Source organism: Hylobates moloch, unplaced genomic scaffold (assembly GCF_009828535.3).
Source record: "Hylobates moloch isolate HMO894 unplaced genomic scaffold, HMol_V3 SCAFFOLD_2, whole genome shotgun sequence".
NCBI classification, from domain to species: domain Eukaryota; kingdom Metazoa; phylum Chordata; class Mammalia; order Primates; family Hylobatidae; genus Hylobates; species Hylobates moloch.
Window position 1 is genome coordinate 58,467,963 of NW_026652277.1, and position 27,091 is coordinate 58,495,053.

The window sequence follows — 27,091 nt, forward strand, 5'->3', positions numbered from 1 at the left end:
CCTTTCTGATATCAATGAATAAATCTAGGTGCTTCTTTCATATCCCAAATTTTTTATCAGGAGTAATCATTGTCTTGAATTTTGTAGTTTAATCCTTTTGATTTAAAAACAATTTAATCACAAATACATCTTTTAACAACGTAATGCTCAGTCTTCCTTGGTTTTTGTTTTGTTATTTGAGTTTAACATATGTTATCGAGCTGGATGCAGTCTTCAAGCACTGCTTTTTCCCTTTTACTCCGTGTTTGCAAAACTTACTTATTTTGTTGCGTGTAGCTACAATTCATTCGTTTTTTCTGCTAAATATTATTAAATTGGGCATTTAGTTTTTCACCAGCCTATTAACAAATGTCTGAGTTTGTATTAGGCAGGATCTAGGAGGAAACAGAAACCACTGTAGGTACTTCAAATAAAGGAAATTTAATATAGGGATTTAATTAAGTAGATAATGGAAGAACTTAGAAGCCAAAAAGGATACAAAATAACCCAACAACAGGAAACCACTGAAACTGCTAAATCTGGAGAGACAACTGGATGGAGCAAGTGCCACTATCAGAATTGAGAAGATAAAACTATCTAATGAGAGCTGGAATCATGGCAAAGTTTGCCTTGCAGGACCTAGAACTATCTAAGCAATGATTGACCAGAGGAAGCTACATCCACAAGGGAGGCAGCAGAAAGATAAGAAGAAAAATACACTGGGTTTCCCCTTCTCCCACACTCCAATATTTGGCTATTGTTTCCCATTGGTCAAACCTACCTGGAAACCAAAAAGCAAAGGGGCCTAAGAAATATAGTCTTTTGGGATACAGAAAAGACTAAGTAAGGGAAAGGCAATGGGATAAATCTAAATGTAAACAAGCCAGATCCAGTGATTTCTCCGTTTATTTATGAGAGTAAAAATTAAAATGTGGCTGTGAGCATTCATGTATATGACTCTTGATGCACTTATGCAAGAGTTTCTCTGTAAGTAGATTTGTAGGGTCATAAGATATGTGCATATTCAATTTTAAAAGTTAGTAGCACTCTCTTAAAATTCATATGGAATATTAAGGGACTACAATGCCAGCACTTTGGGAGGCTGAGGTGGATGAATCGCTTGAGTCCAAGAATTTGAAGGCCTATCTCTACAAAAAATACAAAAATTGGCTCGGTATGGTGGCATGTTCCTGTAGTCCCAGCTACTGGGGTGGCTGAGACAGGAGAATCACTTGAACCTGGGAGGTAGAGGTTGCAGTAAGCAGAAACCATGCCACTGCACTCCAGCCTGGGCAACAGAGCAAAACCCTGTCTAAATAGATAGATAAATAAATAAATAAATAAATAAATAAATAAATAAATAAATAAAATGTGTGGGAAAAGGCAATAAAAAGGGGGGGGGACCACAAATAGCCAAAACCATCATGAAAAGAACAATGTTGGAGGTCTCACACTTCCTGATTTCAAACTTATCAGAAAGCTACCCTATACAAAAGTAGAAGCTGACTTATAGACCAAAGAGCTTAAAAATCAACCTTTGCATATATAATTAATTGATTTTTGACATGGTGCCAATATCATTTGATGGGGAAAAGATAGTCTTTTCAATAAATAGTGTTAGGAAAACTGGATATCCGTAACCAAAAGAATGAAGTTGGACCCTTATACCATACAAAAATCAACTTAAAATGGATCAAAGAAATGGATTACAAGAAACTTCTGTGCAGCAGAGGACATTATCAACAGAATGAAAAGGCAATCAAGAGAATAGGAGAAAACATTTGCAAATTATATATTTGATAAAAGGTTAATATTCAGAATATATTAAAAAGAAAACTCTATAGCTCAACAAAAACCAAACAACTCAATTAAAATTGGGCAAAGGACTTATATCGACATTTTTCCAAATGGCCAATAAAAAAAAATGCTCAACATCGCTAATTATTAAGGAAATGCAAATCCAAAGCGCAATGTGATATCACCTCATGTCCGTTAGGATGGCTACTATAAAAACAAACAAACAAACAAACAAAATAACAAGTGTTGGGAGGATGTGGAGAAACTGGAAAGATGAGACTGAGTTAGACAACCAGATTTCTCTCCATCTTGGATTCCCTGGCAGGAGACATGTCCCTGACTTAACCTGCAGGAAGCATTATGAATGTCTGAATGGAGAAATATCCCTGAGGACAGCCAAAGACAAAAGGGGAGAGGTAGAAACTCTGCTCTGTAACTCGCCCAAAGGAGATGCCAAATTAGAGTGGCTGTTCAGCACCACCAGGCTATAGAAGATTCTTCCCACACATCCCCTAGACAAGAACCCCTAGCCAGCCTTCCCACACTGCCAGGATATGACCTTTTGGACTTCTTCTCTTAGAGAGGAGCAGGGCTCTGAGTTTGTTAGAGCCAAGGGGAACCTGGGCTTAAAGAGCCGACCTAGAACCAAAAAGGAGACAATGACTTACTGGAAAAGAACCTCTACCCACGTGAGCATGGGAGAAAAAAAAGAAAAGAATCTCCAAGAAAATATATCCAATACAAACCCAAAGAAATCAGACAGAGAAGACTGGAATAAATAACTAATCCTTCAATGCAAATACATAGACGTACATCCACAAGAAACAACAGCAAACAGGGAACCATTTTTAAGGAAACTCGGTATTCTCCAAGATAGCACAGAAAAGCAATTCAGAAATGTATTAGAGAAAATTAGCAAAGAGATTGAAATTTAAAAAGAACACAGAAATCCTAAAACTGAGAGATCCATTTGCTGAACTGAAGAATTCATTAGAAGTTCTCAACAGCAGAATAGGTCAAGCAGAAGAAATAATAAATGAGCTCAAAGACAGACTTTTGGAAAATACACACTCAGAGGAGGAAAAAGAAAATAGAATGAAAAGCAATGAAGATTGCCTATAAGATATAAAAAATTATCTCAAAAGACCAAATCTGGAATTACAGCTGTTCAAGAAAAAGTTGTGCAAGAGAAAAGGGTAGAAAGTTTATCAAAAGAAATAACAAAAACTTTTCAAACATGAGAAAGGTTAAATATCCAGATATAGGAAGATCAGAGAACACCAAACGGATTTGACCAAAATAAGACTACCCCAAGGTGTACAAAAAGACAAATATGGTATGATTTAATTTTATAAGGTAGTTAAATTCATAGAGAAAGTAGAATGGTGGTTACCAGGTTCTTGGGAAGAGGGGCATGGGGACTTATTGTTAATGCGTATATAGAGTTTCAGTTTTGCAGGATGAAAAGAGTTCTGGAGATTGCTTACAAATTAATTTGAATCTGCATAACAGTATTAAACTAAATTCTTAAAATGGTTATGATGGTGAATTTTATTTTATGTATAACAACACAATTTTAAAAATTTAAAAATTAGTAATAATTTTTTTAATAACTTAGGAGTCATAGACCACCCTGAACACACCAGATCTTGTCTGATAATAACTTAGAAATGTTTACTCCTAGTGGCAAGAAATAAATTATTGAGTCACATCTTTAGCAAGATTTTGATTTGTCAATCTTTTTAAATTTTAGCCAATTTAATGAAGAACAAATAGTATTTGCAGAAATCTTAATTTAAATTTTCCTGACTACTAATGTGTGAAGCATCTTTCTCTCTGTTTATTAATCATTTTAGTTTTTTGTTCTATGAAATATATGTCTTTTTCAATGGGTTTATGTATTAGTATATTCTCCCACTCTTACAAAGCAATACCTGAGACTGGGTAATTTATGAAGAAAAGAGGTTTACTTGGCTCAAGGTTCTGCAGGCTGTATAGGGAGCATAGCAGCTTCTACTTCTCGGGAGGCCTCAGAGAGCGTTTACTTATGGTAGAAGGCAAAGCAGGAGGAGAAGCAGGACCAAGAGAGCAGGGGAAAAGGTGCTGCAAACTTTCAAACAACCAGATCTTGTGAGAACTCACTGTACAGTACCAAGGGGGGATGGTGCTAATCCATTCATGAGAACTCCACCCCCATGATCCAGTTACCTCCCACCAGGCCTGATCTTCAACACTGGGAGTAACAGTTTGACATGAGATTTGGGTGGGGACAGAAACCTAAACCATATCAGTTTGTATCTTTTTTTTTGCTATAGGAATTATTTATGTCCAAATGTCAATATATTGTTAGGTGCATGTGTAACAAGTATTTTTTTCTTAGTTTATTTTTATTTACCTTTCAGGTCTCTAATAAATAGAGTTTCCTAATTGGAAAGTGTAGCCATCCCTTGGTATTCTGGGAGACTGGCTCCAGGACATCACCTCCCTGCCTCCCTGACAGATATCAAAACTCAAGGATACTAAAGTCTTTTTATATAAAATGGTGAAGTATTTGCATAGAACCTATGCACATCCTCCTGTACATTTTAAATCATCTCTAGATTACTTATAATATCAATACAATGTATATACTATGTAAATAGTTGTACAGTATTTTTTATTTGTATTATTTTTATTGTCTTTTTAAAATATTTTTGACCCCCAGTTGGTTGAATTTGAGGATGCAAACCTGCAAATAAAGAATGATTTGGGTTTTTTTTTTTTTTCAAATATGGAATGTTGACTGTAGTCTAGTTTATCAGTCTTTTATGGTTGGAACCTACTGTAATGTTGAAGCAATCTTTCTCTATTTCAAGATTATATAGATATATTCTTACTAATTTAGTCTAGAGCTTTTAAAGGTTTGACTTTCTTATTTAAATCTCTAATTAATGATTCCAATGCACAGTGTGAGGTGAGGATCAGATATCTTTGCTGTTAGTTATAGATAATCAAAATTATACCACTTACAGCACTTACTATTAATTCATTTATTTCTTCTTGTCTACAATTCTACTTCTTTCTTATAGAAGTCTCTATATAGGTATTGATCTGCTACTGTGCTTGCAGATTCACATGACAGAAATAAAGATTAGTGAACCTGAAGACATAGAAATTATAAAAAATGAAATGTACAGAGAAAAAAAAAAGCCAACAGTGAGCCATGGGACATCTCCAAGACACCAAATATCATGTAACTAAAGTTCTCAAAAGTGGGGAGGCGGAAACCAAAAACTTTTGGAAAAAAATAATAAAATATTTTCCAGATTTGATGAAAAGCACAAACCTACAGATCTAAGAATCTCAATGAATAGCAAGCACAAGAAACATAAAGAGAACTATACCAAAGCATATCATAATCAAATTACCCAACACCACTAATAGAGTGAACAATTCTTTTTGTTTGTTTGTTTGTTTGTGTGTTTTTGTTTGTTTTTTTGAGACAGTCTCACTTTGTCACTCAGGCTGGAGCACAGTGGCACAATCTCGGCTCATTGCAACCTCTGCCTCCTGGGTTCAAGCAATTCTCCTGTCTCAGCCTCCCGAGTAGCTGGGACTACAGGCACCCGCCACCACACCCAGCTAATTTTTGCATTTTTAGTAGAGACAGGGTTTCACCATATTGGTCAGGCTGGTCTCGAACTCCTGACCTCAGGTGATCCACCTGCCTCAGCCTCCCAAAATGCTGGGATTACAGGCGTGAGCCGCTGCACCCGGCCGTCTAACAATTCTTAAAAGCAACCGGAGAGAATAAAAAATCTTATGTACTGAGGAAGGCAGATAAGGACAGCAGATTTATTGATAGTTTAGCATAGTGGCAGGATACAGAGCAGTATACACAAATCCATGTACTCATGGCATATTGCCAGCTTATTCTGCCATATGTCTCCAGGAATGATTCTTAGATTTAGTCTTTTCCAATTGCTACCTTCTCATTTCATTCTATACTCAAAAACAAAATTCTAGGCACAGCTTCTAACTTGGCTCTGGAATTACATACTAGAAGTTTAAAAATATATTCATATAAATGTTTCTCCTTATCCTATCTGAACATAATGCTTTTCTCTTTCTTCTCATAAATTATATATTATTGAGCACAAAACAATCTTAAGATATTCTTCTAGGGCTCAAAATTTTTGACTCTCCTCTTGCTTATCTTATTTTCCACAACCTAAAAAATTTCTTCTCTATCCGTTTTCTTACCAATGTTCTAGTATTATAACTTTTAAATGATTTTCTTTTCTAAGCAGCAAAATTCATTTTTCAAGCCAAATTTGACATGAAAAATCTGACTTCAAGTGTATAAAAGGAAAGTAGGAAAATAGAAAATGGAGCTGCTTTGGCTGACATGGGTTCCAGGGGACCGTGCCTGTTTAGTCTTCTGCACCTTCCATCCATGGCCCCTGAGACATTTCCACAGACCCTCTAGGACCTTTCCAAACTCAGCGCGAAAACTGGAGTAATGAGCTCAAATCTGTGTTTCCATGCTGCACCAGCCTAGACAAAAAGAATAAGGTCACAAATATTTTTCTCAAAGAGTATATTTCTTTGGCTTCACTGTCACCAGCCATATGAAAACTCCATTCTACACTCAAATTCTAGCCAGATGGTTCTGAAGGCTGTGAGGAATCAGGGCACATATGCTTTCCAACTCCTATTGGTCACCATTAAGCTCCCATAATTTTTCCTGCATTCTTTTCCAACTTACTGTGATACGCCCTTTTGATGCTTTTTTTGTTTGTTTTTTGTTTGTTTGTTTGTTTTTGTTTTTGTTTGGTATTTGAAGAGGTCCTTAATGCTGGTAATATATAGATAGTGTGGACATCTACACCAAAGACATCATCTCCTATCACCACCTTAATCCCTGACACCATACAAAAGCTGCTAGAACCAGTAACCCATGCATCCATCCTCCGTGATCATTGGTGATTTCAGACCAACACCTCTTTCAGGTATTGATACTCTTTAAATTTGTAAGACTTCTGTCATTGGTTGGAACAGAAAGATTACTTGAGCGGCAGAGTCTACCAAGAATCTACTAAGAATCTTTACTGAGATTCAGGTTTTGTTTTGTTTTGTTTTGTTTTTGTCTAAGATTGACCCATTATCCTTGAATAATACCTTGAACAATCCTCTTGGCTCTCCCACTCTGCAGGACCATGTAATTACTTCTAAAACTGGAGTGCATGTGGGGATTGCAGAAATGTGCAAGGAGGTACTTGGAGCCATGGAATAAGCATGTCCGTTATCTTGATACATCAGTTTCCCATAATACATGTCAATTATTTCATAGTAAATATTTTAAAATATTAAATGTCTTAGTTGGTGCTGCTAAAACAAATTATGACAGACTGGGTGGCTTAAAAAACAAGCATTTATTTCTCAGTTCTAAAGGCTGAAAATCTGAAGTCAGGGTGCCAGCATAGTTAGGCTCTGGTGAGAGCCCTCTTCTAGGTTACAGACTTCTCACTTCTTGTTGTATTCTCACATAGTGGAAAGAGGACAAGCTAGCTCACTGGTCTGTTCTTAGAGGGAAACTAATCCTATTTATGAGAGCTCCACTCTCATAGCCTAATTACCTCCCAAAGTCCCCACTTCAATTAAGGATTAGATTTCAATATATGAATGTTGGGGGAACACAAATATTCAGCTCATAACATTAACTGGCATTTTTTAAAATGTGTAAAATTTGGGATATTTTTAAAGCTAAAACATAAGACTTCAAGGAAATTTTGTAGTGCAGCTATGCTCTCCAATCAAACATTCTTAGCTAATGACCTCACTTCCTCACCCAGTTCAGCCTTTTGGGATATTACAGTGAGTTTTTCATAGGAGAATCTTTGGTTCTTTATGGAGAGACTCCATGAATTTTAGACATACCTGAATTCTAATGTGAGCCCAGCTTAGGCTCAAGCTGAGACTCTCCCGTTTACATATTTCATTTCACATCTAAGTTGATTTTTTTCATAATGAAACCCAACACACATCATTTCATTACATATTTGTTTAACTGTGTAACTGCTTTCCTAATTAAGCTATAATGGATGGGATAATCCCATAAAACAACTTTGTTCTTTTTTTCCACTGTCCTCCAAGTTCTTTTTATGGGCAGCCTTATTTCCTTCTGCTCCATGAAATCTTGAACTTGTCCTAAAGCTTCTCGGTCTCTTTTAGTTACAAAAATAATATTATTTCAGAAATTATTACTCCTATTTTATGGATAAGGAAACTAAAACACTAAAAGGTTATGTAATTTACTTGAGGTCAAGTGAGTGACAAGAGAGTAGAGCTAGAAATTTTGTGTCGAGTCAGTGCTTCTCAATGAATGAATGAGTAAATGGACTAAAGGAAGGGGGAGGCCTTGGAGGCTTAGAAGACTGTTTTAGTAATCAAAGCGAGAAACAATAAGCGTCAGAACTAAGGCTATGTCACTGTGGATGGCAAGGAGGAGACAGATTAAACTCATTAAGGAGGTAAGAGCAATAGAATCTAGTGACACACTGAATGTGAGAACTCACATTTGACAGCAGGCCTGACTTTCTCTAGCATTCGTACCTCAGCCTTTGAATGTGAATTTTGCTTGGATTACTACTTCATCTGTTATCTCATGTTATCCTATGAATAATTATTTAGCTCTAATCCTTTCTATAATAGTAATCAACCCTGCTTAAGCCAATTATCTCGATTCTTGCTGAGCAACTTTGGCCTTCTTGAAAACGCCGTATTTCAGTTATTACCTAGAGCACCAGCAAACTACCCTAATAAGATGAGAAAATTTGTCACATAATGAAGTTTTGTTTTCATCCTTGAAGTTAGGGCAAAAACAAGCTACACTAAGTATATTCATAAAATATCATAAAAACTAGCATAAAATTTGAGAATATGAGTACTGTCATATTTGGTAAGGTAATCTAACAATATAAATTTAAAAACCCACAAATATCTTCATGCCTGATATGGTTTGGCTGCATTCCCACTCAAATCTCATTTTGTCATTCCCATAATCCCCATGTTTTGTGGGAGGAACCAGGAAGAGACAATTGAATCGTGGGGGCAGTTTTCCCCATCCTGTTCTCATGATAGTGAGTTAGCTTCATGAGAGCTGATGGTTTTATAAGGGGCTTCCCCCTTCACTGGGCACTCATTCTTCTTCCTGCTGCCATGCGAAGTAGGACGCTTTTGCTTCCCCTTCTGTCATGATTGTCAGTTTCCTGAGGCCTCCCCGGCCCTGTGGAACTGTGAGTCAATTAAACCTCTTTCCTTTATAAATTACCCAGTCTCTGGTATGTCCTTATAGCAGTGTGAGAATGGACTAATACAATGCCCTTGAATTATATTGCCTTTTTTCGTAGTATAGCCTAAATGAATAATGCACAACATGAAAAAGGTGTGCGCAAAGTGAAAAATATATAATTGAGAAAATTAAAATAATTTAAATACTAAAAATACAGGAGTATTTGTGTGGATTGAGTTAATTAATTACATAAAATTAAAACTAATAAAATTACCAATAATAATAGCAGTTTCTGTGGGTTTGCTTTATGCCAGATACTTTTCTATGTGCTTTACATAGATTACTTCATTTTTTTATCTTTTATATTTTTCTTTTTTGAGACAGGATCTCACTCTGTTGCCCAGGCTGGAGTGTAGTGGCACAATTATGGCTCACTACAGTCTTGACTTGCCTGAGCTCAGGTGACTCTCCCACCTCTGCCTCCTGAGTAGCTGGGACTACAGGCATGTGCCACCATGTCAGCTATTTTTTTTTAAATTTTTTGTAGATGTTGCCCAGGCTGGTCTCAAACTCCTGAGCTCAATCCATCCACCCACCTGGGCCTCCTAAAATGTTAGAATTATGGGCATGAGCCACCACATCTGGTTGATTACTTCATTTAATCTCCTTAATTGCCCTGGAAGATAGAGTCCCTTATTACCATTTTACCTGTAGTAAAACTGAACTTCAAAGACATTAAGGAACTTGACCTACGTTACAAATCTAGTAAGTGGTATATCCAAGATTCTGAGAAAGGCAGTTTAATTTTATACCTAAAAATGACAACAAACTTTTACTAATCTAGGAAATGAAAAAGACATGAAAAGAGAAATTAGAAACTATTTTTGACCCAAAGGAAAATTAAAAGAGAACACGTCAAAATTGGGGGAGTGCAGCAAAAGCAGTGCTTTATCACCAACAATATCCCAGAATTCAAATATGAGAATGACTTAGTTCCCAGGGCCACAAAGAAGTAAAGTAAACTTTGACCAGACAGTAAGAGACTCAAGTTTCCAGTCTGCCTGGAACCAAGTTTGTGGAACATTTCCCCCAACTCATGGGAAGAGTGAGATGGAGGTGGACTACCAGCTTTTCCACCATCTTGGGCTCTCTGGCAGGAGATCAGTTCCTGCTTCAACCCACAGGAAGCATCACAAGTGCCTGAAGGGAGAAATACCCCTGAGGACAGCCAGACACAAACGGAGAAGGCAGCACTACCATCCCTAGCCCTGGATACTCTGCTGTGCGACTTGGCCAAAGGAGATGCCAAATTAGAGTGGCTGTTCATCAGCACAATGCTCTAAGAAGTACCATCCACAGGTTCCCTCCTTATGAATCCCCACTAGCCATCCCCTAGGATATCACCTTTGGGACCTCCCCAGGTCCTCCTAATCCTTTTCTAGAGCTAGGGCAAACCTGGGCTTCAGACACATTCTAGTGCCAAATAGGAGAAAGTGACCTAGTGGAAAAGCAAATAAGAAATTCAACAAGTAAATTACAAAGACTCTTTATGCAAACATACCCAATAAACACCAAAACAAGCTGAGAGACAGGACTAGCTGGATTTCCTAGGCCAACTAAGAATTCCTAAGCCTGGCTGGGGAAGGTGACTGCACCTACTTTTAAACACGGGGCTTGTAACTCAGCTCACACCCAACTGAGAGGTGACAGCATGCTGGCAGTCCACACAGCCCTCACTCGCTCTCAGCGCCTCCTCTGCCTGGGCTCCCACTTTGGCGGCACTTGAGGAGCCCTTCAGCCCACTGCTGCACTGTGGGAGCCCCTTTCTGGGCTGGCCTAGGCTGGAGCCCACTCTCTCAGCTTGCAGGGAGGTGTGGAGCCAGAGGCACCGGCAGGAACCGGGGCTGTGTGCGGTGCTTGCGGGCCAGCTGGAGTTCTGGGTGGGCGTGGGCTTGGTGGGCCCCGCGCACTGGGAGCAGTCGGCCGGCCCTGCCACCCCGGGCAATGAGGGGCTTAGCACCCAGGCCAGCGGCTGCGGAGGGCGTGCTGGGTCCCCCAGCAGTGCCAGCCCACCAGCGCTGCACTCGATTTCTCAGGGGACCTTAGCTGCCTTCCCGCGGGGCAGGGCTCAAGACCTGCAGCCCGCCATGCCTGAGCCTCCCACCCCCTCCATGGGCTCCTGTGCAGCCCAAGCCTCCCTGACTATCACCACCCCCTGCTCCACGGTGCCCAGTCCCATCGACCACCCAAGGGCTGAGGAGTGCGAGTGCACCGCACGGGACTGGCAGGCAGCTCCACCTGCAGCCCCGGTCAGGATCCACTGGGTGAAGCCAGCTGGGCTCCTGAGTCTGGTGGAGATGTGGAGAACCTTTATGTCTAGCTCAGGGATTGTAAATACACCAATCAGCACCCTGTGTCTAGCTCAGGGTCTGTGAATGCACCAATCGACACTCTGTAGCTGCCCTGGTGGGGCCTTGGAGAACTTTGTGTCAATACTCTGTATCTAACTGATCTGATGGGGACGTGGAGAACCTTTATGTCTAGCTCAGGGATTGTAAACGCACCAATCAGCGCCTGTCAAAACAGACCACTCGGCTCTACCAATCAGCAGGACGTGGGTGGGGCCCAATGAGAATAAAAGCAGGCTGCCCGAGCCAGCAGCGGCAACCCGCTCGGGCCCCCTTCTACACTGTGGAAGCTTTGTTCTTTCTCTCTTTGCAATAAGTCTTGCTACTGCTCACTCTTTGGGCCCACACTGCTTTTATGAGCTGTAACACTCACCGCAAAGGTCTGCAGCTTAACTCCTGAAGCCAGTGAGACCACGAGCCCACCGGGAGGAACAAACAACTCCAGATGCGCCGCCTTAAGAGCTGTAACACTCACCGCAAAGGTCTGCAGCTTCACTCCTGAGCCAGCAAGACCATGAACCCGCCAGAAGGAAGAAACTCCGAACACGTCGGAACATCAGAAGGAACAAACTTCAGACGCGCCACCTTAAGAGCTGTAACACTCACTGTGAGGGTCCGAAGCTTCATTCTTGAAGTCAGTGAGACCAAGAACCCACCAATTCCAGACACACAACCAATCAGGTAGTAAAGAGGGCTCACTAAAATACAAATTAGGCTAAAGTAGGAGGTAAAGAAATAGTCAAATCATATATCGCCTGAGAGCACAGAGGGAGGGACAATGATTGGGATATAAACCCAGGCATTTGAGCAGGGAGCGGCAACCGGCTTTGGGTCCCCTCCCATTGTATGGGAGCTCCGTTTTCACTCTATTAAATCTTGCTACTGCACACTCTTCTGGTCCGTGTTTCTTACACTTGAGCTGAGCTTTTGCTTACCATCCACCACTGCTGTTCGCTGCCCTCCCAGACCCTCCGTTGACTTCCACTCCTCCGGATCTGGCAGGGTGTCTGCTGCGCTCCTGATCCAGGGAGGTTCCCATTGCCGCTCTGGATCGGGCTAAAGGTTCACCATTGTTCCTGCAGGGTTAAGTGCCCAGGTTCGTCCTAATTGAGCTGAACACAGTTCTCTACCACGACCCACGGCTTCTAATGAGTTATAACACTCACCACATGGCCCAAGGTTCCATTCCTTGGAATCCATGAGGCCAAGAACCCCAGGTCAGAGGACAAAAGGTTTGCAGCCATATTGTGAGCGGCCCACCCCCATCTTGGGAGCTCTAAGAACAAAGACCCGCCTGTAACAAAGCCAGACAGAGAAGACTGGAATAATTGATCCTTCAATGCAAAGACATAGATGTACATCGAAAAGAAATAATAGCAAAGGAGGAGCCATGACCAACCCAAACAGACAAAGCAAGGAACCATTGTCTAACCCTAACAAGACAGAGATATGTCAACTTTTTTTTGAAAGGTAAGGCTGAATTTACTTATTTATTTATTTTTCTTAAAATAAAAAAGTGTGTGTGTGTGTATATATATATAATTTATGTATAAAATTTACCATTTTTAAGTGTAAAGCTAATTGGTAATAAATATATTTATATTATTTTACCCCCCTCTCTTATTCCCCTCATTCCCACTGCCATTCTTGGTCTCTGGTAACCATCAATCTGTGTCTTCATGATATCCACTTTTTTTAGCTCCCACACAAGAATAAGAACATGCCATATTTGTTTGTTTGTGCTTGGCTTATTTCTCTTAACATAGTGACCTCAAGTTCCATCCATGTTGCTGCAAATGACAGGCTTTCATATGTCTTACGATTGAGTAATATTCCATTGTGTATATGTACCACATTTTCTTTATCCATTCCTCCATTTATGGGCACTTAAATTGATTCTATATTTTGCCTATTGTGAATAATGCTGCAGTAAACATGGGAATGCAGATATCTTCTTGATACATTGATTTTTTAAATATATATACCCAGTAGTGAAATAGCTAGATCATACGGTAGTTCTATTCTCAGTTTTTTGAAGAACCTCTATACAATCTTCTGTACTGGCTGTACCAATTCCCACCAACTGTGTATGAGAATTCCCCTTTCTCCACATACTTGCTGGCATCTGTTATTATCTATCTTTTTGATACAAGCCATTTTAAATGGGATGAGATGATACTCATTGTGGTTTTAATTTGCATTTCTCTGATATATAGTACTGTTGAGCATTGCTTTAATATAGCTGTTAGTCATTTGTATATCTCCTTTTGAGAAGTGTCTATTCAATATTTTGTCCAGTTTTAAATTAAGGTTTCAATTTTTTTCCTATTGAATTGTTTGAGCTTTTTATATACTCTAGTTATTAATCCCTTGCCAGATAAATAGCTTGCAATTGTTTTTTCCCATTCTGGGTTGTTTCTTCACTCTGTTGATTGTTTCCTTTGCTATTCAAAAGTTTTATAGTTTGATGTAATCCCAATTGTCTATTTTTGCTTTGGTTGCCTGTGCTTTAGAGGTTACACAAGAAATCTTTGTCCAGATCATTGTCCTGAAGTATTTCCTCAGAGTTTTATTCTAGTAGTTCATGGTTTTAGGTCTTAGATTCAAGTCTTTAATTCATTTTGATTTAATTTTTGTGTATGGTGAGAGATAGGGGTCTAGTTTCATTCTTCTGCATATAGTTATCCAATTTTCTCAGCGCCACCTATTGAAAAGGCTGACCTTTTCCCATTTTAAGTTCTTAATGCCTTTGCTGAGGATGAATTGGCTGCAAATGCATGGATTTATTTCCAGATTATTATTCTGTTTTATTTATCTATGTGTCTATTTTTATGCCAGTACCATACTGTTTTGGTTACTATAGCTTTGTAATAGATTTGAAGTCAGGTAGTGTGATGTTTACAGCTTTGTTCTTTCTGTTCAGGATTGCTTTGGCTATTTAGGATCTTTTGCAGTTCCATATGAATTTCAGATTTTTAAAACATTTCTGTGAAGAATGTCATTGGAATTTTGATGGGGATTGCAGTGAATCTGGAAATTGCTTGGGGTAGTATTGTCATTTTAACAAAATTAAGTCTTCCAATCCATGAGTGGAGAATATTTTTCCAATTTTTTGGTGCTTTCTTCTATTTCTTTCACCAGAGTTTTATAGTTTTTCTTGTGTAGGTCTTTCACATCTTCGGTTAAATTGATTCCCAGGTATTGCATATTCTTTGTAGTTTTAAATGAGATTGCCTTCTTGATTTCATTTTTGGCTAGATCAGTCTTGGTGTGTAGAAACACTACTAATTTTTGTACATTGATTTTGTATCCTACAACTTTACTAAATTCCTGTATGAGTTATAACAGTTTTCTTTTTGGTACAGTCTTTAGGTTTTTCTACATATAAGATGAACAAAGCTAATTTGACTTCTATCTTTCCAATTTGGTTTTCCTTCATTTCTTTTTCTTATCTAATTGCTCTGGCCAGGACTTCCAGTATTATATTGAATAACACCAAAATAATAGTGAAAGTGGGCGTTCTTGTCTTGGTCTAGCCTTTAGAGGAAAAGCCTTCAATTTTTCCCAGTTAAGTGTGATGTTAGCTATGGGTTTGTCATAGATGGCTTTTATTATTTTCAGGTATGTTTCTTCTGTGCCCAGTTTGTTGAGGATTTTTATCATAAAGGAATGTTGAATTTTATCAAATGCCTTTACCTTTATGGCATCTATTGAAATAATTATATGATTCTTGATCTCGATTCTGTTAACGTCGTGTATAACATGTATTGATTTGCATATGTTGAACTATCCTGTATCTCTGGAATGAATTCTACTTGACAATGGTAAATGAGTATTTTGCTGAGGATTTTTACATCTGTGTTCACCAGTGATATTGGCCTCTAGCTTCTTTTTTTTTTTTTTTTTTTTTAAATGTGTCCTTGTCTGGTTTTGGTATCACAGTAACACTCACCTTGTAGAATGAGTTTGAAAGTATTCCCTCTCTCCTCTTTAATCGTTTTGAAGTATTTGAATAGAATTGGTATTAGTTCTTTAAATGTTTGGTAGAACTTAGCAGTGAAGTTATCAGGCCCTGAGCTTTTCTTTGACGGGAGACTTTTTATTATGGCTTTGATTTCATAACTTATTATTGGTTTATTGAGGTTTTCTATTTATTGATGGTTCAATATTGGTAGGTTGCATGTGTCCAGGAGTTTATCCATTTCTTCTATATTTTCCAATTTGCTGGCATGTAATAGTTCCTAATTTTTTCTAACGATTCTTAGTATTTCTGAGGTCTCAGTTGTCATGTCTCCATTTTTGTTCCTACTTTTACTTATTTGGGTCTTCTCTCTTTTTTTCTTATTCTGGCTAAAGATGATTTGGAGCTCCTTTATATGCTACTTGCTTCTTTTCTCTTGCTGCCATTACAATTTTATCTTTATGCTTGATCTTTGACAGTTTGATTAGTAAATACCTTCATTAGTCTTATTTGACTAACGTGATGCTCTAAGGCCTTCCTGTACCTGAATATTTATATCTTTCTCATGTTTTGGAAAGTATTCTCTTATTATTTCTTTAAATAAACTTTCTATCCTTGCTCCTGCCCTGCTCTCTCTTGAACATCAATAATTTTTAGATTTTGTCTTTGAGGTAATTTTCTGTATCTTGTAAGTGGCCTTCTCTCATTTTCATTCTTTTTTCTTTTCTCTCCTCTGTGTATTTTTTAACAGCCAGTCTTTGAGCTCATTGTCTTCTCTGCTTGACCTATTCTGTGGTTGAGATCCCCTGAAGAGTTTCTTAGTTCAGTGAATGTAGTTCTTAGTTACAAGATTTCTGTTTATTATTATTTCAATTTCCTTGTTAAATTTCTCTGATAAATATCTGAGTTGCTTTTCTGTGTTATCTTAGAGATAACAAAGTTTCCTTAAAACAGCTGTTTCGAATTCTTGGTCAGAGTTCACAAATCGCCTTCTCAGGAGGGTCAGTCGCTGGACCTTTGCTTTGTCTAGAAGGTTATGGTTCTATGTTTGCTGTTGTTTCTTGTGGGTATACATCTATGTATTTGTATTAATAATTAGTTATTTAGTCCAGCTTTTTCTGTCTAGTTTGATTTGGTTTTTATTGAATACAGTTGCTTAATGAATCTTCACTGCCAGCTTGCTGCCTTGTTTTCGGCTCTAGGTGGCGCCATAAGCCTATGTTTATCTTGAGTTTTGTAACTGGCCAGAGCACTGCCTGTCCCACAAGGAGGAGGTCCAAAGGGATTACTCTAGCACTGTGGGAAGGCCGGACGCGGGTGTGTTCCCAGGGGACTTGTGGAACATACTTGCTACATGATTTCTACTGATTTGGCACCTCCTTTGGTCAAGTTACAAGGAGTTTTTATGGCTGAGGATGGTAGTCCTGGCTTCCCTATTTGTCTTTGCCAGCTTTCACGGACATTTCTCCCCCCAGGCAGTCACAGTGCTACCTGTGGTTTAAGGCCAATGCGGGTCTCCTGGCAGGAAACCGAAGAAGATGGGAAAGCTGGTTGACAATCTCAATTTCACGTTTTTCTATGCAGAAACCATGAGTTGAGGGCAGATTTTTCATGCTGCTGATGCCTGGTGGAATGCAGGGAAGAGGACTCATGGATGTAGAATCTGGTTCTCCTACCATCTGCTCAGAATTTTTCCACTTCTCTGTAGCTACAGGAACTGTCTCATCCTCATACAGGATCTCTGGGGTGCTGCTGGTGAAGATCTTGCTGCTGTGTATTTCTTTTTGGTTTCTGGTGGAGGGGAGAGAAGCAAGCTTGCTTCTATGCTGCCATTTTGGGATTAGAAAACCAATATGTGAACTTTATAACTAAGAATTCAAAATAGCAATTTTAAGGAAACTCAGTGACCTACAAGACAACATAGAAAAACAATTCAGATACTTATCAGAGAAATTTAACAAGAAAATTGAAATAATAATTTAAAAATGAAACAGAAATCTTGGAACGGAGAACCACATTTGCTGAATTGAAACACTCTTTAGAGGATCTCAATAACAGAATGGGTTAGAGAAAACAATCAGTGAGCTCAAAGACTGGCTATTAAGAAAATACAGTCCAAAGAAAGAAAAGAAAAAAACAATAAAAAGAAATGAAGGCCACCTATTAAGATATAGAAAATTACCTCAAAAGACCAAATCTAAAAATTATTGGTGTTTAAGGGGGAGCTGAGCAAGAGCAAGGGGAGAAAAGCTTATCCTGAGAAATAATAACAGAGCACTTTCCAAAATTCATGAAAGACAGAAATATCTAGATATAGAAAGGTTAGGGAACACCAAACAGATTCAACCCAAGTAACACTAACCAAGGCATATAATAATTGAACTTTCAAATATCAAAGACAAAGAGAAGATCCGGAAAGCAGCAAAAGAGTAAAATAACAAAGCAACTCCAGTTCATCCAGAAACAGATTTCACAATGGAAACCATGTAGGCCAGAAGGAAACAGGGCAGCATTAATAAAGAGAAATTGTCTTTCACAGACAAAAGCTAAGAGAATTCACCACTACTAGACTCATCTTGCAAGAAATGCTAAAGGGAATTCTTCAACCTGAAATTAAAAAATGCTAACATATTGGTGTACTAACTAAAACATTTCAAGGTATAAAACCCACTGGTAAAATTAAGTATGAACACAACCCCAGAATATGCCAATAATTTAACTGTGGTGTGCAATCCAATCATAACTCTAGTAAGAAGCTTATAAAGACAAATCTATCAAAAACAATAATAGCTACAACAATCTGTTCAAAATAGATATTTTTTAAATATGCAAACTGATATAATAAAAATTCAAAGTGTTTGTGGGAGGTGTGGAGTTAAAGTGTAGAGCATTTTTTTCATTGTTATTATACCTTAAGTTCTGAGATACATGTGCAGAATGTGCAGGTTTGTTACATAGGTATACATGTGCCATGGTGGTTTGCTGCACCCATCAACCCGTCATCTACATTAGGTACTTCTCCTAATGCTATCCCTCCCTTAGCGCCCCACCCTCTGACAGATCCTGGTGTGTGATGTTCCCCTCCCTGTGTCCATGTGTTCTCATTGTTCAACTTCCACTTATGAGTGAGAACATGTGGTGCTTGGTTTTCTGTTCTTGTGTTAGTTTACTGAGAATGATGGTTTCCAGCTTCACCCATGTCTCTGCAAAGGATGTGAACTCATCCTTTTTTATGGCTGCATAGTATTCCATGGTGTATATGTGCCACATTTTCTTTATCCAGTCTATCATTGATGAGCATTTGGGTTGGTTTGACATCTTTGCTATTGCTATAGTGCTGCAAGAAACATACCTGTGCATGTGTCATTATAGTAGAATGATTTATAATCCTTTGGGTATATATCTAGTAATGAGATTGCTGGTCAAATGGTATTTCCGGTTCTAGATCCTTGAGGAATCACCACATTGTCTTCCATATGGCTGAACTAATTTATTCGCCCACCAACAATGTAAAAGCATCCGTATTTCTCCACTTCCTCTTCAGCATCTGTTTTTTCCTGACTTTTTAATGATTGCCATTCTAACTGGTGTGAGATGGTATCTCATTGTGGTTTTGATTTGCATTTCTCTAATGACCAGTGATAATGAGCTTTCTTTTTATATATGTTTTTTGGCCATATAAATGTCTTCTTTTAAGAAGTGTCTGTTCACATCCTTCACCCACTTTTTGATGGGCTTGTTTGTTTGTTTTAATTGTGTATTTGTCTAAGTTCTTTGTAGATTCTGGATATTAGCCCTTTGTCAGATGGATAGATTGTAAAATTTTTCTCTCATTCTGTAGGTTGCCTGTTCACTCTGATGATAGTTTCTTTTGCTGTGCAGAAGCTCCTCACTTTAATTAGACCCCATTTGTCAATTGTGGCTTTTGTTGCCATTGTTTTTGGTGTTTTAGTCATGAAGACTTTGCCCATGCTTATGTCCTGAATGGTACTGCCTAGGTTTTCTTCTTGGGTATTTATAGCTTTAGGCCTTATGTTTAACTATTTAATCCATCTTGAGTTAATTTTTGTTTAAAGTGTAAGGAAGGGGTCCAGTTTCAGTTTTCTGCATATGGCTAGCCAGTTTTCCTAACACCACTTATTAAATAAGGAATCCTTTCCCTGTTGCTTATTTTTATCGTTTGTCAAAGATCAGATGGTTGTAGATGAGTGGTGTTATTTCTGAGGCCTATGTTCTGTTCCATTGGTCTATATATCTGTTTTGTTACCAGTACCATGCTGTTTTGATTACTGTGGCCTTGTAGTATAGTTTGAAGTCAGGTAGCATGATGCTTCCAGCATTTTTGTTTGTTTAGGATTGTCTGGGCTATATGGGCTCTTTTTTGTTTCCACATGAAATTTAAAGTAGTTTTTTCTAATTCTGTGAAGAAAGTCAATGGTACCTTGATGAGATAGCATTAAATCTATAAATTACTTTGGGCTGTATGGCCTTTTTCACAATATTGATTCTTCCTATCCATGAGCATAGAATGTTTTTCCGTTTGTTTGTGTCCTCTCTTATTTCCTTGAGCAGTGGTTTGTAGTTCTTCTTGAAGGGTCCTTCACATCCCTTGTAAGTTGTATTCCTAGGTATTTTATTCTCTTTGTAGCAATTGTGAATGGGAGTTCACTCAGGATTTAGTTCTCTGTTTGTCTATTATTGGGGTATGGGAATGCTTGTGATTTTCGCACATTGATTTTGTATCCTGAGACTTCGCTGAAGTTGCTGATAAAGCTTAAGGAGATTTTGGGCTGATATGATGGGGTTTTCTAAATATATAATCATGTCACCTGCAAACAGAGACAACTTGACTTCCTCTATTCCTATTTGAATACACTTTATTTCTTTCTCTTGCCTGATTGCCCTGGCCAGAACTTCCAATACTATGTGGAATAGGAGTGGTGAGAGAGGGCGTCCTTGTGTTGTGCCGGTTTTCAAAGGGAATGCTTCCAGCTTTTGCCCAATCAGTATGATATTGGCTGTGGGTTTGTCATAGATAGCTCTTATTGTTTTTAAATTTGTTCCATCAAGACCTAGTTTATTGAGAGTTTTTAGCAGGAAGGGGTGCAGAATTTTATTGAAGGCCTTTTCTGCATCTATTGAGATAATCATGTGGTCTTTGTCATTGGTTCTGTTTATGTGATGAATCACGTTTATTGTTTTGCATATGTTGAACCAGCCTTGCATCTCAGGAATGAAGCTGACATGATCATGGTGGATAAGCTTTTCCATGTGCTGCTTGATTAGGTTTGCCAGTATTTTATTGAGGATTTTCGCATCAATGTTCATCAGGGATATTGGCCTGAAGTTTTCTTTTTTTTGTTGTGTCTCTGCCAGGTTTCGGTATCAGGGTGATGATGACCTCATAAAATGAGTTAGGGAGGAGTCTCTCTTTTTCTATTGTTTGGAATAGTTTCAGAAGGAATGGTACCATCTCCTCTTTGTACCTCTGGTAGAATTCAGCTGTGAATTTGTCTGGTCCTGGGCTTTTCTTGGTTGGTAGGCTATTAATTACTGCCTCAATTTCAGAACTTGTTATTGGTCTATTCAGGGATTCGACTTCTTCCTGGTTTAGTCTTGGGAGGGTGTATGTGTCCAGGAATTTGTCCATTTCTTCTAGATTTTCTATTTTATTTGTGTAGAGGTGTTTATAGTATTCTCTGATGGTAGTTTGTATTTCTGTGGGATCAGTGGTGATATCCCCTTGGTCATTTTCTATTGTGTCTATTTGATTCTTCTTTCTTTTTTCTTTATTAGGCTAGTGGTCTATCTATTTTGTTAATCATTTCAAAAAAACAGCTCCAGGATTCATTCATTTTTTTGAAGGGTTTTTTGTGTCTCTGTCTCCTTCAGTTCTATTCTGATCTTAGTTATTTCTTGTCTTCTGCTAGCTTTTGAATTTGTTTGCTGTTTCTTCTCTAGTTCTTTTAATTGTAATGTTAGGGTGTCGATTTTAGATCTTTCCCACTTTCTCCTGTGGGCATTTAGTGCTATAAATTTTCCTCTAAACACTTCTTTAGCTGTGTCCCAGAGATTCTGGTATGTTGTGTCTGTCTTTCTTCTAATTGGTTTTAAATAACTTATTTATTTATGCCTTTATTTCATTTAGTTATTCAGGAGCAGGTTGTTCAGTTTCCATGTAGTTGTGTGGTTTGGAGTGAGTTTCTTAATCCTGAGTTCTAATTTGATTGCACTGTGGTCCGAGAGTATGTTTGTTGTGATTACTGTTCTTTTGCATTTGCTGAAGAGTGTTTTGATTCCAATTATGTGGTCAATTTTAGAATAAGGATGATGTGGGGCTGAGAAGAATGTATATTCTGTTGATTTTGGGTGGAGAGTTCTGCGGATGTCTATTAGGTCTGCTTGATCCAGAGCTGAGTTCAAGTCCTGAATATCCTTGTGAACAGTTTTGGTTTTTAGTTTTCTCTTTTATTTCTATTTTATTTGTGCTCTAAGTTGTCATCTGTTTAAAATAACTTGTTATATTTAAAAGATGTTTATTGTAAGCCTCAAGGTAACCACAATGCAAAACCTATAATATTACAGTAAAAATAAAAAACAATGGATTAAAAGCTTACTATCAGAGAAAATCACTTAACCACTAAGGAAGATGGTAATAAAGGAAGAGAAGACTCTCAGAACAACCAGAAAACAGGAAACAAATTGTCAGCAGTAACTCCTTTCTTGTCAATGATAGTACTGAATACAAATGGTCTCAATTCTCCAATTAAAAGTTATAGAGGTGCTGAATGGGTAAAGAAACAAGACCCAAGTACATGCTGCCTTCAAGAATGACAAGCAATTTAGAGATTCAATGCAATCCCTGTCAAAATTCTGACTTTCTTCCCATAAATACAAAGAAATCCTCAAATTTATATAGAACCACACACTAAAAAATTCCCTGAATAGCTAAAGCAATCCTGAGTAAAAAACACAAAGCTGGAAGCATCACACTATTCAACTTTAAAACATACTACAAAGGTATGGTAACCAATTTAGCATGGTTGGTAGAAAAACAGACATGTACACCAATGGAATAGAATAGAGAACCCAGATATCAGTAAACACATTGATAGCCAAGTCAGTTTTTACAAAAACACCAAGAACAGACAATGGGGGAAGGGCAGTCTCTTTAATAAATGGTGCTGGGAAAACTGGATAACCATATGCATAGAGTGAAATTAGACCCCTATGTCTCAGGATATACAAAAATTTAATCAAAATGAATTAAAGACTTAAATCTAAGACCTGAAACTATGAAGCTACTAGAAGAAAACATTGGGGAAACATTCCAGGACATTGGTCTGGGGAAAGCACAGGCAACAAGAACAAAAATTGACAATTGAGATTACATCAAGCTAAAAAGCTTCTGCACAGCAAGGAAAACAATCACTAAAGAGACAGTCAGAATAGGAGAAAATTTTTACAAACTATCCATTTCACAAGTATTAGTAACCAGAATATACAAGGAGCTCCAGCAATTCAATAGCACAAAACAAAATAATCTGATTTTAAAATGGGCAACAGATTTCTCAAATGAAAGCATACAAATGGCCAACAGTTACATGAAAAAAATACTCAACATCACTAGTCACCAGAAAAATGCAAATCCATACCACAATGAGATATCATCTAACCCCACTTACAATGGCCTTTATCAAAATGACAGGTACTAACAGATGCTGGTGAGGATGGAGAGAAAGGGGAACCCTCATACATGTTGGTGGGAATGTAAATTAAAATGACCACTATGAAAAACGGTATGGAGGTTCCTCCAAAAACTAAAAATAGAACTACACATGACCCAGCAATTAACTACTGGGTATATATCCAAAAGAAAGAAAATCAATATATCAAAGAGATATCTGCAATCCCATGTTTATTGTAGCATTATTCATAATAGCCAAAATATGTAATCAACCTAAGTGTCCATCAATGGATGAGTGTGTAAAGAAACTGTGGTATATATACATAATGGAATATTTTTCAGCCACAACAACTAATGCAATCCTGTCATTTGCAGCAACATAGATGGAACTGGAGGTCATTATGTTAAGTGAATAAGCCAAGCACAGAGAGACAAACATGGCCTATTCTCACTCATATGTGGGAGACACAAAAGTAGTTATCATGACGATAGAGAGTAGATTGATGGTTACCAAGGCCAAGAATTGTTGAGAGTGAGGAGGAAGAACAGCGATTGAATAGTAAGTACAAGTATACAGTTAATTGAAAGAAATAAGACATTGTGTTCCGTAGTTCAGTAGGGTAAGTCAATCTATTGTACGTTTCAAAATAGCTAGAAAAGAATAATTCAAATGTTCCTAGCACAAAGAAAAGTATTTAGGGTGATGTACATCCCAATTACCCTGATTTGATTGTATTAATTCAGTCTCATACTGCTATAAAAAACTGCCCCAAACTGAGTAATTTATAAAGAAAAGAGGCATAATTGACTCACAGTTCGGCAGGGCCGGGGAGGCCTCAGGAAACTTACAATCATGGCAGAATGCAGCTCTTCAGGGAGCGGCAGGACAGAGAATGAGTGCCAAGTCAAAGGGGAAGCCTCTTGTAAAACCATCAGACCTCATGAGAACTCATTCACTATCAGGAGAACAACATGGGGGAAATCGCCCCCATGATTCAATTACCTCCCACCGGGTCCCTCCCTGGACACATGGGGATTATGGGAACTGAAATTCAAGATGAGATTTGGATGGGGAAACAGCCAAACCATATCATGAATGTATCAGATTATCACATGTATCCCCAAAATATGTACATCTATTATGTATTAAGGAAAAAATAAAAAATATAAAGTATACAATAATCATACAAGTACATGACAATAAAAGATGTAGTATAAGCTCAGGGAGGACACCATATTTGTTATGTTTGTTTTTGAATTATATACTGGTAGAGAGTGCTTCTTACATATTCGTTCCCTGACTTTGTTGTAATAAACTTTAAAGTTGCACTATCCACCTGTTACGTCTACGGCCACACACACACACACACCAGAGAAAAAGTGTGACATTAGAAACAAAACTAGACATTTTAAAGAGGTTTGATGATGGACAGCAAGGTGTGGATATTGGAAGACTCGTGTTTACTCCTCACTAGGATAAGGAGTAAACATCCCTCCCCACATCACCCACCACTACTATGACCTTTGTCACTCACAGATTCACCAAAAATTGAGTAATTATCTTGTTTTTATTAATCTTTCTGAAATGTATATATAGTTCACATACTTCAGTGTTTAATATTAGAATTATTTTGATCTTTATTTAGAAGTTTGATGATGTTTTGTGACCAGAAATATGCCTTAGAAACTTGTTTTATTTCTTTCAATTAGTTTATAATAAAATCTGTTTTGTTATTCATTTCATTTAAAGTCACAGTTTCCAAGAATCTATTGATGAGGTTAAGTGAGGACTTACAGTACACTGATTTAGTGGGTCATTAGTTAAAGACTGCACCCAAGGCCATTAATTTTCCAATATTTCCAACCTGGGCCTTGCTAGTATAGTGGATGCTGGTAACCAGAGAAAGCCCTTGGAAGACAAAACAGTGAGCAATGAAGTGGTGCAGATCAGATGAAATGGATGGGTATCCAATAGCATAGGCTACAGCTCTAACTTTTATTCACTTCAAATTTTGTTAACATGTTTAATAAGAAATTCTTGGAAACCATGGAAGAATGCTCTTTAATTTTTTCTTATTCATTTTTCTTTATTTCTAAATACAAGTAAAATTTTTAAAACCATAAATTAAAAGAGAATAAACAAATTTTGTTATGCCTTTGTTTTGAGAAATCAATAGTCTTTGAGGTTTGCTATATTGCTCTACATTTTCAATTATTAAAAAAGCAAATTACTATCGCTAGTATTTTTTCTATCATTGAAAAAAAAAGCTTTTAAATAGAAGCAAAAAAATGAATAAAAGTGAGATTCCATTAGGTAAAACTCTTAAACTGACATTTGTGAATCTTTCCTATTAGTTTCATGACAAATGAAATTTGAGAAATTCAAGAAATTGGGAAAAATTAACTCACCTCCTTCAGACTATCTGCACAACCTTCTTACATTTGCTGTGTGTTCAGGCAGAGGTCTCTTCATGAATAAGCTTCACACTAAAGAGAGAAAAAGACTACTTAGGTAAATTACTTATCTGGTTTTAGATATCCCTTTGCAATTGGAAATCATGGTCATTTGGCTCAGTGGTAAATGGAAATGATCCCAACAGGATTTTTTCACAATTTTCTGGGAGCTTCAGGAACCCCACTTACTTTTCCAAAGGCCAGCTTTCACAGTGAAAGGAATTCCCAGGATACCTGGAGTCGTATTACTTGGGTTAATCAACGTGTACCTGGAGTTGCTTCACTCATGCTAATTCCTATTTCAAATTTATTTATCATTTTAGAAACTTTCTTGTGCTTCTCTAATTACTTTAACTCTGCAAAATGTCAGATTATCTACCTCCCCACAATGTGTTTTGGAATTTGCTTATATCAAAAAATAAAAGTATTGCTCTGGAATTCAGAAGCAAGGGAGACACAATAGCTAAAACTAACCAGATGTCAGTACCATGTTATTTGTAAAGACAGAATTTTTTTTTTTTTGCTGTTCTGTTTACCACTGTACTCTCAGCACCTAAACAGTCTACATGTACAGAAGCAAAATAACTAAGAACTTTTGAAAGTACTTACAGGATTGCTTAATTTTTATAATATAATCCACTCTGAATAATTCTGAGTTCTTTAATAAATTTTGTATGCAAAGGTATAAAATGTGTCCTTATGCACTGGCATGGTGGTACTGTACTAATACTTGGCACAATGGAAGCAGTGAACATAGCAAGGAAGTAAGGACCGCTTTCATCAAAGGGCTGCTGGATACCCTTTAAATTTGAATATGATGATTTTTAGGACCATGGGAAATGTCTTAACGAAACAGGTTGCTACAAATAGAAAGACTAATTTTAGACCAACCCTTGAAATTAATTTCCTTTCCTTCAAAATGATTCTCACTATTTTGAATATCAATATAAATACTAATATATAAGTATATATAAATATATAAAACTATAAATTTATTAAAATTAGTATTTTATATCCATATGGCCATGCTTTTATTTGATTTTGCAGTATTCTTCATGATGTTATAATGCTATTTATAGGAGACAAACAATGATCTTATCAACAGATATATCACCTTCAGAAAGAATGAACAAAACATGACTATTTTACAGAGATGTCTTGTATTTTTTTAAGAAAAACTTCTAATGCTGATGAAACAAAAAAGCAAATACAGAAAACACATGCTAAAAACACACTATTTGTTATACAGCAGGATCTTAAGATGGTCTAGGGTCCATCAAAAGTCTTCAAAGCAGGCAGAAAATGATTACTGTCTAAGCCTTTGTCAGTAGAACACTGAGTGAAAATACATGGCTACCTAGTTCAATTTTAATAGGCAATATTAACCAACTGTGGCCCCCAATGGAATATAATATAAATTATAAATGAATATAAGTATATATAGTGATATATAATATGTGTTATAGGACAAGTTGTGAATTTTAGCAACTAAATGTCTACATCAATGCAAATATTACACTTTCCTGAGAGGT

At 37.5% G+C, this 27,091-nt stretch overlaps 1 protein-coding gene across 1 annotated transcript in view; it reads right to left on the reverse strand.

Annotated features, from left to right (window-relative positions):
* MTHFD2L (methylenetetrahydrofolate dehydrogenase (NADP+ dependent) 2 like) overlaps positions 1-27,091 on the reverse strand; it is a 185,480-nt gene that overhangs the window by 149,162 nt on the left and 9,227 nt on the right. Inside the window, exon 2 of the mRNA XM_058433931.1 lies at positions 25,515-25,592. The gene's annotated coding sequence lies outside the window, so the exon portion shown is untranslated. The remainder of the gene's footprint in view (positions 1-25,514; positions 25,593-27,091) is intronic.